Consider the following 12,839-nt stretch of genomic DNA (forward strand, 5'->3'; position numbering starts at 1 on the left):
CCCCCCTTGTGGCTGCAAACCAGAGGCATAAAGAAAATAAAAAGTGCCTATTCACTCTTTACATTGTATGCCACTGCTCAGTTTATGCGATCAGATGGGGGTTTGATTGATTCTGAGGGCCCGACCTTGCTGGCTATGTCCTAAGTGGTTGGGCGTTAAGCTTTAAGCTTCTAGGGAGCCATTCACTTAATTGAAATAAAAACAACTCCAGCGGGTTTGTGTTAGCATTTGCTTTAGTCACAATTCTGACAGACCCTAAACCAGGAGGTCAAAACTATCTAGGAGTGATTCTGAGAGCAACTTAAGCTCAAGGAGGTTGTTACAGAGCGAATTGTACATAGAGTGAAAATTCCAGAAACGCCGTGACTCCTTAACCCTGCAGGCATGCCGCAATTTGCCTGTTGTACACTCATGCCTTTGGCATCATTTCTTGGCCTGGAGGAACAGGATGGCAAGGTTAATTGCAAAGGGAGAGTGTTGGGTGCCAGGCAGGGGTAGGAGGAATATGTGGTTTCTGGAGGACAGCCAAGTCTACAGTTCCACCTCTCCACCCCTTAGGCATAAGGACTAGTGGGCAGGTGTAATTAATATCACAAGGAGATATGGGAACCAGAGAACTTGCTGCCCTAGGAAGGGAGAAAAGGGACTTGGCAAAAGTGGAGGACCTGAGGCTCTGACCCCTAGTCTTCTGTTGCCAGGGATGAGGTATACTGGTAGCAGAAGAGATTACCTGTTATCTGGCAATAGTGGCTTTTTACTGAAGTACCTGAGGTGAGGTAGGTGGGGTACTGTAACTCTCTCCTCAACATGGCGCATCTGAAATATCTTAGTTTTTAGCTTCCCATCTTAATAGGGTGAGGATAGTGGAGGGGGTGAGTGGGAAGAATGGTGCTATTTTTATAATATCTAAAATTAAATTAAACTGTACTTATATTTTATAATTTATGACCTGATTTTAGGTACTTTTGACATTTCTTTTGTTGTTGTTGTTTTTTGAGACAAGGTCTCACTCTGTGGTACAGGCTGGAGTGCAGTGGTGGGATCCTAGTTCAAACTGCAACCTCGAACTACTGGACTCAAGGGATCCGTCTGCCCCACCTCTCAAATAGCTGCGACTACAGGTGCACACCACCATGCTCAGCTCACTTCTTTTCATTTTTTTAAGAGACGGGGTCTCACTATGTTGTCCAGGCTGGCCTCGAGCTCTTAGCCCCAAAGGAGCATCCCATCTTTGCCTCCCTAAGTACTGGGCTTACAGGCACTTTTGACATGTCTATTCCATCTCTAACAGCTTAAATTCTGTCTACATGGTAATGACTTTGATTGTGTTGGGAGCGTGTACATTTCAACTCTTCAGTTTGTAATCCCTTGCCCTCCCCAGTAATCATGACTAGAAGTTGAGAATAGCTAGCCGGTGGGCCAAGTCTTGACTGAAACCACATTTTATTGGACCCACAAAGTTGATTATTATTATTATTTTAGTTGCTAAAATTTAAAAATTGGGCACTTTCATATAATAATCCAGATTTCCAATGACTCTTAAAAACTTGGAGACTCCTCTTTCTAGGGCCTGCCTTGCTGTGTAGCTGCCCATAGGTGGGACTGCAGAGCTGCACTCCTCTTTAGGCTGAGAGTACACTCTCCAGTTTGCCAGTCTTAACCACTCGTCAGCTTGGTCCTCTGCTCTCACCTGCATTTGAGTTTGTGACTCCTAATACAGAATAGCCTTTGCAAAAGCTTGAGATCGTGTGAGTGTTCTGGCATGCCTTCAGTGCAGCTGACTAAGCTCAAGAGAGCTAAGTGCATCCCAAACTGGCCAAACCCAGGATACGTGCAAAACCATGTTTCTGACTTCTGACTTCAGCCATCTAAGCCAGAGAATACAGGTGCAGGTTTAAATTATCTGGAAGGGTTTAGTACAGAGATTATGTTTAGCTGTGGATGGCTGAAAATCTAAAATGATAGTCATTTAAACAACTGGGCAATGCATGTTCAACTGTCATAGAAGTCTGGATGCATGGGTCACAGCTGCTATGAGTCCACAACCATCAGAAATCCACATTTCTGATGAGGATCGTACATCTTCAAGATGGAGTTTCTCTTCTATGAGTTGAGATGACTGCTTCATCTCTAGCCTTCTCTTGCTGGCAGGAAAGAGAAAAAGCATGAGAAAGGCATGCCTTCTCCTTCTAAGGAAACCCTGTAAACATTGCATGCAGCCCTTCTGCCTACATCTCATTGGCCAGAACTTGGTCACATGGTGATTACACAATTTCCTTTACACCAACCTAATATTTAGCTGCAAGTAAGGCTAGAAAAGAGTCTTTATTCTGGGTGACCTTGTTTCCAACTAAAGACAAGCAAGGAGACAATGAATATTAGGGTGCTACTGGCAGTCTTTGCATGGACTGTGTCTTGTGGCTGTAAGATTTCCCAGATGTTGCCCATAGTGGACATTAGGTAAATATGGTAGGGGCAAAGGAAAGACAGGGATCAAGCCTCAGCGATCCTTACACTCAACTCCTGGTTACCGTACCATAAACCATATATACTATCTTCATTCCTTTACATACATCCTTCATTCCTTATTCCTATACATTTTGCTTTGCTTTATCGCCCAATGCAAGTGTTTCATCTGTAATCAGCCAAGTGTTTAAATGCTATGCAAGGTACTATGAAAGTATCAAGAGACAGGGGCTCCTTCCCACATGGAAAGGCAAGTGTCTCATCAGAACTCCCACCCACCATGAAGTGCAGTTTCCCAAACTGATGTGCATGGTTGATCCTGGAACTTCACCAACTCTGGCAATATCTCTCTTAATCTTCATCATAAGCTCAGTCTCCATGGTGTATTAGGAATCAGTGCTCTCAGCCTAACACTTTTCAGTGACATGGTCTCCTCCTGGCCAATGAGCATAGAAAAGGTTCCTCATGTGGTTAGTTGTATGAGAATTTGAATTTACATATCTTCACTTTTGGAATAGGTGAAGTTAACTCATTTTAAAAATTCATTCTTTATATTTTTGTCAAAGAATATGTGTAAGGCCTCATTCTGTTTAAATATTAATCAGTTTACAAAGGTTTACATAAAGCTTTTTAAAAGTAAATCCATGGGATAAGAAGTATACAAAGTTTTTTTTTTTTGTTGTTTTTTTTTTAAGGAAGACTGAGACGTAACTCTGTAGATTCAAGATTAGACCTCCGCCTGCCACACCCAAATAGATACTCTACTCAAACTATTGGGAATATAAATGATTGTTTCCCAACTGGGACAAGATAACGAAATTACTTGTTGTTCAATAAGAATAGCATATAATTGTCCTGAACTAACTTTCTGAAATACACCATTCCGATGGAACATGTACGCTTTTGGTTCTTTAAATAATATTTTTAGGCCCTAAATGTTAATTTAAAGAGAAAATCTTGAACCTTCTTGGGAGCAGATATCTGAGGATGGTCTTGGGTCTGCAGAGCATCCAGCTTGCATCTGGGCCCGGTACTTCCATCTCTCCTTTTCTCTCTGGCTGCCACTCACAGGCAGTCCTCGGATGCTGTATTAGGGAACACAAGGATTTAAGGGGGACAGGAGGCAGCCTACGTTCTGAGCCCAGCCTTTCTTTTGTCCCTTGATCATTTCAGTCTTTTTGCATATCCCCATGAGCAGGCAAAGGAAAGGACCAAGACTTCAAACTGGACTTGAGCTCCTGAGAAAGCTACATCTTTAACAAAAACATTTGGATTTGTTTTGTGTGTTTTGGAGAGGGCCATGATACTTTCATGTGACAAGCCACAAAATGGAAACATATGGTCTGAAGATCTTCTCGCTATCCTAGCAGATACCCCTCTTGCTTTTAAAGAAATAAAAGGAAACAATACCTTTCATACTAAAAATGAGAACAAAAAAACAACCTAGCCAGGAAAAAAAAAATTAAAACTCCAGAGTAGCTCCCAGAGAGACATTTATTCACACATTTATTTTTAAAAAAGAAAATAATAAGTATGTATAGTGAGTGGCCTCCAGAAGCAGCTGTTTAACTTTCTCCCTGTTTCCCTGCATCTGCAAGCATAACCTTGTTGTATTCAACATCTGCTCTGCAGTTTCTCTTGAGAGCTGTAATAGAATACTGGGTCTTCTTGTCATTCTGTAAGATGAGTTATTCTGAGGGAAGAATACTTAGGGAATTCCATATAAAATACTGGTCTTGCAATACCCATATAGCTGTTTATTTTTAGTTTACAGAGTTTAAAGATCATACGTAGTTTTCATTAATCCCATTTTGCAGAAGAGAAAACTGAGGGGTAGAAAGTTTTCTCAACTGATCACATGGTAGATAAGGACAGGACTCCTCCTTTTGGATCAAGGGCTTTTTATGAACATTCTGCTATATTGTTTTGATATTTCCAGTTATTTTCTGAGAGTTTGCCACAAACAGTGACATGAGAAGGAGAAACATTTAAAATGATTTTTGTTCTGAAGAAGTCCATAGGCCTGCCAACCCAGCAGAATGTGTTACTTATAGGCATAAAAGCAATCCTACCTTTTGACTACACACTAATGACCACCCAGCTGCTTGGCCAAAGAAGTAGGGTCTTGGGAGGTGTCTGGGTAGATGTTATTTTAAGTGCCACAGAACCTTAGACTATTACAGCTGGAAGTGAAGATCTTCCAACTCAACTCTTTGATTGTGCAAATGCAACCACAACTGCACAGGTACAATGAATCCCCCAGACCCCTTGCTAAGCACTACACAAAGCCCGGTCGTGGGGTTCCTCCTTATGCTTCCTCAGGCATTTTCTCCTGCATTAAAAAAACACTGATAAATGTGCCAACCAGGAAATGTTTGTCAGCCAAGTTTTCTGATTTTTCCGATTTACATGATATCTGCAAAGGATTTTTAGTTATCCACTAAGCAGCTCCCTAATTGACATAATACCAATCTTCCTTCTTTTCTTCTGCTTTTTGCTCTTATTCTTTAAAATGTATCTAAATTATTGTTAACAACACATTTTTAAAATATCTGCTGAGAATCACAATGACACTGCATCTGTGTAGTTATAAGGTAGACTCTTAGATTTAGGGATACATTCCTGTTAGCCTAGCACATACACACTCGAGGGCTCTTGGTTTTTGACCCACACCATATTTTGTGGCATGTAGTTCAGTTGCCCTGGCTGGGTTCTCCTATCACAAATTGCAAGACTCTCATGCAGGGCAGACTCAGTGAGCCTACTTGTCTTACCTGGCATGACAGGTGAAAAGAGGTGCTTACAACACCCTAGAACAGTGTCTGGCACTTATAGTCCAATAGAGTACATATTTGTGAATGAATAAATGCACATTGAAACTCTGCCTTTGCAAGGAATTTGAGTCAACAGCATCTTAGCCTCCTTGACTAAGCCACTAGTATTTTGCTTCCTTCACAACTGCCAGCTTCACAGGAGTCTCCCGGATTCTTCAGGCGTGTCAAGGAATATTTTAGTCGCTTGGATAGCAGCACACTGTTAGGATAGTGGGTCCAGATCGCTCATTCCATAATGATTCTGAGAGATTCAAAGCCATTTCTCCCCATCAGCGTGTGAGCCTATTGCTAAATAAACTTCCTGGAGTCAAGACGGTGGCGACACCCACGCACCTTGCTTCTCTTCTTGTAACCATGGCAACACGCTTGCTCTCTTGCCCGCCCCACTCTGCTCTCAATCACCACAGAGCTGCTGGCTTAATAAAGCCTGACAAACTTAAACAATGGGGATTTCTGGCCTTAAGGCCAAGATCTTTATGAATTCATAGCAGCCATAACCATTGAGCTGGCCTTGCTTGCTATTCAGGAACAAATTCCCCACCATGATTGATTCCTACCGCCTAGTATCAGCTCAGCTCTTCCCTTTCCGAAAATCAACCAGTCGATCAATTGATTCATCTATTAGGGGAAAAGATTAAACTATTTAGGTACTAAATAAAATTTGCTATTTTGTCTCTCTAGACCAGGATTTCTCGATCTCACCGAGTCCAAAAATGAGCATGGAAGAGTCATGCCAAGGATGCTTGGCTTCCAGTCAGAGCACAGTATATATTTGCTTCTGTCTGGTAGCCTGTTGCCCTTGACTTCACTGCATAGTCCCCTCCCATAGGCTCAGTGAACTGCTATACCTCTTGCAAGACACCACCCTTGCAAGACATTTGGATGAGAGCTGAGTCAAGGCCTGGAGGTTCTCTGCATTGAACTGGGCTCTTGCCATAGATGGCTAAAGGCAGATACAGCTGGAGAGGCCCCTGCAAATTGTGGCTGAGATGGCAGCAGTTCTGGTAGCAACTTTGCCATCTCCAGGCCTCCCCGCCCAGAACCGAAAGATAATGGCCTGCCTTGGAGCAGAAGCAGCTGCTCTCATTACCCTCCTGGTGCAAACAGGGCAAAACCATTCAATATCTCCTATTTCTTACTATATAAACCCCAAGCCCCATGATCTGGCTCCTCGCATGGCTACCTCTCCCCAACATCTCTTATCACTGTGTGATTGTAATCTTCTCCCTTTGCTATGAAGAGTTGTATATTGTTTTCTCTCTTTTTTCTTTTTATGTGCCTGGACCTTGTTCTTACAGTTCTATTGACCTGGAGTGCTCTTTCTTCTTTCCTTCCTTTTCATCGTTCAAAACACATCCTAAATGTCCAACAAGAAGACAGTGGATACATGAATTACTGTGGTTTGCCATCCATTTCTCCCTGTCAGGGCGAAGGCACTCACTCACCAGCTGTCAGGAGTGTTGGCCACTTACTGTTCTCACTGAGGCCTTCTGCTCTTGGAGCCTTGGGTTGAAGGAAGCTGCTTTGCCCAGGGTTATATGAACCCACATCCAGTGGCCAGTTCATGCAAGGGTACAGAGGCTTGCACAGCTCCAAAGGGCCAGCCTAGCTGAGAACTACCCCCGGAATGGCCTGAAGCCTCCATCACAACTGCACCACATCCCAAGCTCTCCGTCTGCCCAACCCTGCCTGTCTTGCTTCCTTACAGGCAGCAATCAAAGCATCCTCCCCAGTATGTAAACCTCTATTTCAGAGTGTGTTTCCCAGGTAACCTAAAGACAAGGCAAATCTAGGAAAAAATAATATGTAATCATTAAAATTTTTAAATTATGTATTAAGAATATTTAATGACATAGAAAAGTGCTCAAGTTAATGAAGTAAATACAAAAACAAGCGGCAAAACTGTGCATGCATTGTGTTCCTGATTATGTAAGAATATAATGACAAAAAGGATGAGACAAAAAAGAAAAAAATATATCTTTTCAGGAAGAACTACTCCTAAAATAGAACACAGATTGTGTATCTCTCTAGAATTTTGTTTCCGTTTTCTGTTTGTTTTAAACATGAGCAAGTAACATTAAGCAAGTAACATTATAAGATTTAATTAAGTCATTTAAAAGCAAAAGGGCATAATATTACTAAACCAACCCCCAGAACACAAAATACATAAACAAAAGTCTAGCTAACTCACCATCAGGGGACAAATGAAAAACTTCAGCTTCCATGGTCATTCTCTGTGTTATGTTCCAATAATATCTGCCCCTGTCCAAGTCCATAAAGTTGAATACTTCCTTTTTTGTTCATATATATGCATCTATCATTACATTTTACCAAACGGTACTGCAAATATTTAAATTTGTCGCTTATAATACACTGAGAGTTCTATGAGGATAGAAAATCATGTTTTCCCTTCCTTGGATGTGGCCTCCACTCTGTAAACACTCAATGTATTTTATAGATGAGTGAATGAGGGAATGCGTGAATAAATGAATGAATCAATAAAGTAACATTTAGAGGCTAAAAGCATAAAGAATTTGATTGGCATGGGGGCAAACTACTGAAAGTAAAGCAAAAAAATGTAGAAAGAAGCCTCGAAATCCCGATTAACATTTCCTGATTGCTTCAGAATAGAATGCTGTAAAATGAGAGGCTTTCAGCCTGTCTGTGTTTCAGTTCTGTGCAGCTTACAAAGGAACCTGGGGAAAAGCTGACATTGCCGCTGTAGCTTTGAGGCTGTCAAGATAAGCATCAGTTTGGGTTCAGAAGAAATGAACAGTGATGAATATTGTCTTCAGCTTCACAATGGTCCTTTTAATTCTTGTCATTCTCAAAAAGAAAAAAATGCCAGTGTTTCTTCTGGAATATTTTCAAATTTCTGCAAGTTTAATTTTGGAAAATTGCATTTGAAACTTTTTTGAAGTAGTCTTATTCTCTGCCCTTTCCGTCCTCATCTATAATTACTAATAAGTAGTCCCTTTCTTTTATTAAGGTAAAATTCATTTGTGATATAATTCACCACTTTAGCCATTTTAAAATGTACAACTTAGTGTTGCCTTTTTGCCCTGGGTTTGGCTTCTTGAAGCGACAATTTAGCCAGTCTTTGCAAAGGCATTAACAGGTTCTATTGAGCTGACATTGCAATAATGCTCCTGGGTAATACATTTACATTTTAATAAGAGCATTGGTACCTTAACTCAAAGAACTAACTTAATTCTTTTATTCTCCCCATCATTTAGAGGATATGGGATCAAATCTGTTAGCAATATACATAAGAATCTTTGTAGACTGGCCCTTGCTTTCACCATTTCCTCTTCCGTGAAGCACTGTGATCTTTTTTACTTTTTTTTTTTTTTTGAGATGGAGTCCCACTCTGTCGCCCAGGCTGGAGTGCAGTGGCGCTATCTGGGCTCACTGCAAGCTCCACCTCCCACGTTCACGCCATTCTCCTGCCTTAGCCTCCCGAGTAGCTGGGACTATAGGTGCCCGCCACCACACCTGGCTAATTTTTTGTATTTTTAGTAGAGATGGGGTTTCACCATGTTAGCCAGATTGGTCTTGATCTCCCGACCTCGTGATCCGCCTGCCTTGGCCTCCCAAAGTGCTGGGATTACAGGCGTGAGCCACCACGCCCGGCCAAAGCACTGTGATCTTAAGGTATGGTCAAATACTTAAACTTCTTCAAGTAAGCTGCATTCTCTCTTGCCTTTGTATTTTTTTCTTTTTCTGATTGGAAGATGCCTACACATCCTTTCTTAAAACAAAGTCCAGGCATTATGCCTGTGAAACCTTCTCCTCTTCTGCCTTTTGCTCCCCTCCTGCCCTTTCCTCCCTTCCCCTTTTCTTCCTCCTTTCTTTCTCTCTCTCTCTTATTCTCTAGGCAACTTCACATGCCACCAGTTCAATGTTTTCCATACTGCCTTGTAGCTATCAATCCCATTGTTTTCTAATAAGATTGTAAATGCTTTGAGCATAAGGACTGTTTCCCTATCTTCACTGTTCAATGGTCTTGAAATGTAATAGATTCTCGAAAACATTTACAAAATGTAAAAAAAAAAAAAAAAAAAAAAGAAAAAAAGAAGAAGAAGAATCTCACAATGTTTAGAAATCCCTGGCAGACTTGTAAAGGAGAATTTGTTTTTTGTATTGTAGTACCTGTTTAGGCACCCTTCAAGTGAGTGTCTACAGTTGGGACTATACGTGATTAACAGTATTTGCCTGGAAGGCGTCAGAGGAGCAGAAAGCTGGAATGCATACACCCTTGAAACTTTTCTGATACTCTTTAGAGAAACATGCAAACTATTAATTAGATACATATCATGACAATGTGTATCTTACAGCATTGATAAACCTGAACATTCATTCCAGCCAGTTTTATTCTTGTTTCTCTTGAGCTTCAACACTGAATTTATATTTGTAACACCTGCTGTTTCCATCCCAGGATAATAGACTATTTAGCATTTTATCATTTCCAAAGTATAAGAATTCACACTCTACCCACCCCTAGTTATTTGATATGGATCTTTTCTGATGGCTCCCTGGGGATCATTCTGTAGTCTAGGCTACACTACCAAGGCTGTAGGCTGTCACACCAGTGTATAAACTGAAAATAAAATAAAGAGAAAGATGTTCAGATTATTGAAAACAAAAAGCAATAATGAAAAGTGTGGGACTAGAGGAGGGAAAAAGAGGAGAGAGAGAGGGAGAAGAAAACAAAACAAAATTATAGTTGTCTTAGTACTCAAATCCTTGTTGCCCAGTCTTCCATGCAGCCTTCCTCATTCTAAGCTGACATGCTCACTGAAGCCTTCAGTAGAATGTGAAGGAGTTATCCAATGTTCATGTGCAGAATAGTCATCTGGTAACTTGTTCAAAATGATGGATTCCTGGCCATGGTGCTGATTTCTGACTTAATTTCTCTGAGGAGTATCTCGGGAATTTGCCTCTCTGACAAGGCCCCAGATGATTCTGTTAGAGGTGGTCTGATCAGTGAACCACACTTTGAGAAACACCACAGGACCATCTTTTAGCCTGACTGCATTAATAAGCACTTTATGCTCAAACAACAGGCATATATTAGCTCATGTTTTATTGTGGGTTGGTAATTGGAGCTGCATTCAGCTGAATGGTCCTTTTGCTGGTATTGCCTGAGCTTGCTCTTGAAGCTCCAAGTAGCTGGTGGCTCAGCTGGGGCTGGATGGTTAAAGTTGGCATAGTCTCATGACTGGTAGGTACCAGGCTGTTGGTCAATGGCACGTCATTTCTCCTCCATGTGGTTTCCACACCAGGATAGCCAGGACTTCTTCATAGGATGGTCTCATTATTTCCAACAGGAAGAAAAGGCATGCCCCAATGTGCAAGCACTTTCCAAGCCTCTGTTTGTATTATGTTTTCTAATATCAAATTGACCAAACAAGTCATATGGCTAAGTATAGAATTGAGGAGAAGAGAAATGAGCTGTACCTCTTAATGGAAAGCATGGTAAAGTCACATTGAGAGGAATAGCAGGACTACAGGGCTATCTTTGCCAACAGTCTTCCACATCTATTAGATCAGTAAACTATTGTGTCTGATAATGGTTGAAGAACCAGATTTTATGAAGAATTTATACTTTAATGTATAAATTAGTGCAAATGCAACTTTATCCTCCAAGTAAAAACCCTTTTGCTGACTTGTAACATTTCACTCAAAAAAAGTTTTTTTTGAGGAAGAGGTCAGTGGACTTATGGCCAGTATGATGGGAATTGTGCATAATATTGAATAGACCCATGGAAAACTATAGCCCTGTTAATGTTATCTGCCTTGAATTACTTGTCAGAAAAAAAAGATTAAATGCTGTGGCTCTAGGGACCTCGGGGGAGATTAAGTAAGGGGGACAGATGAGGATCTTCTGGTTCACTGCTTTTGGCAGAAGTAGATATACCTAGTGGTAAAGACCATTGTATCTGCCTGTTTAGGTTCCATTCTCGGACTTTTCCATTCTATTTTTTTTTTTTTTTTTTTTTTTTTTTTTGAGATGGAGTCTTGCTCTGTCACCGGGCTGGAGTGCAGTGGCATGATCTCGGCTCACTGCACTCTCCGCCTCACGGGTTCATTCTCCTGCCTCAGCCTCCTTAGTAGCTGGGATTACAGGTGCGTGCCACCACACCTAGCTAATTTTTGTATTTTCAGTAGAGACAGGGTGTCACCTTGTTGGCCAGGATGGTCTCGATCTCCTGACCTTGTGATCTGCCCACCTCGGCCTCCCAAAGTGCTGGGATTACAAGCATGAGCCACCACTCCTGGCCCGACTTTTGCATTCTTTAACTGTTTGCCTTCGTTACATAAATTACCTCACTTCTCCATACCTCACAGTGTTGTTGTAGATTTAAATAAAATTATGCACATTGTAAAAGCTCACAAAGCATCAGCTATCATCATCTTCGTTATCATCATTCTAGAAAAAAGTATTGCTAGCATACCATAGCTCTCTTTATCCACCTTAGGAGGGGATAGCTACCTAAAGAATGTACACTCAGAGAAGTCCTTGCTTTCCTCTTTCCAATTCCTGAAATAACTTCAAGATTGACCAACACTTTTTATTTCATGAGAATAGGAGAGAATGACTTTACCCAAACTTGTTCCTGTTATCTACAGGGACTTGGTGACTAGTACTCCCACTACAGTTTAAGGGAAAAGCCAGTGTGGTAGCCAGTCTTCAGAATAGGCACCAATGATCCGTGCCTTACGGCATCCAGACTTTTGTTTAAAATTACCCTCACATTGAATAGAGTTGACTTGTTTAACTCAAAAGGATATTACAGAAATGAAGTGTACAGAAGCATTTTAGTGTGATGTAACCTCATTTGTCTGGTTTTGCTTTTGTTGTCTGTACTTTTGGCACAGCAAATGAAACAAGCAACAAATTGAAGAGACAACCTATGAAATGCGAGGAGATATTTTCAAACCTTAACCTCTTATATTTGACAAGAGGTTAATACCTAAAATATATAAGAAATTCAAACAATAGCAAAAAAAATCAATAGCACAAAAACAAATAATCCAATTACAAAGTGGGCAAAGGACTTGAATAGACATTTCTGAAAAGAAAACACACAAATGGCCAACAGGTTTATGAAAAAATCTTCAACATCTTTAATCATCAGGGAACTGCAAATAAAAATCACAATGAGCTATCACCTCACACTTGTTAGAATGGCCGTTAACAAAAAATGAAAAATAAGTGTTGATGAGGATGTGGAGAAAAGGGAACCCTTTAACACTGTTGGTGGGAATGAAATTAGTAGAGCCATTTTGCAAAGTAATACGGAGATATGTCAGAAAATTAAAAATCAAACTACCATATGATCCAACAATGCCACTACTAGCTATATATCCAAAAGAGATGATATCAGTATGTTGAAAAGATATCTGCACTTCCATGTTCATTGCAGTGTTATTCACAATAGCCAAAATATGGAATCAACCTCAGTGTTCATCAGTGAATGGATGGATAAAGAAAACGTGGTGTATATATACACAATAGAACCTATTCAGCCTTTA

General features: G+C 40.7%; 1 protein-coding gene across 7 annotated transcripts in view; it reads left to right on the plus strand.

Moving 5' to 3' along the window:
* CTNNA2 (catenin alpha 2) overlaps positions 1–12,839 on the plus strand; it is a 1,208,900-nt gene that overhangs the window by 620,188 nt on the left and 575,873 nt on the right. The gene's annotated exons all lie outside the window — the stretch shown is intronic.

Source organism: Nomascus leucogenys, chromosome 14, assembly GCF_006542625.1.
Source record: "Nomascus leucogenys isolate Asia chromosome 14, Asia_NLE_v1, whole genome shotgun sequence".
NCBI classification, from domain to species: Eukaryota; Metazoa; Chordata; class Mammalia; order Primates; family Hylobatidae; genus Nomascus; species Nomascus leucogenys.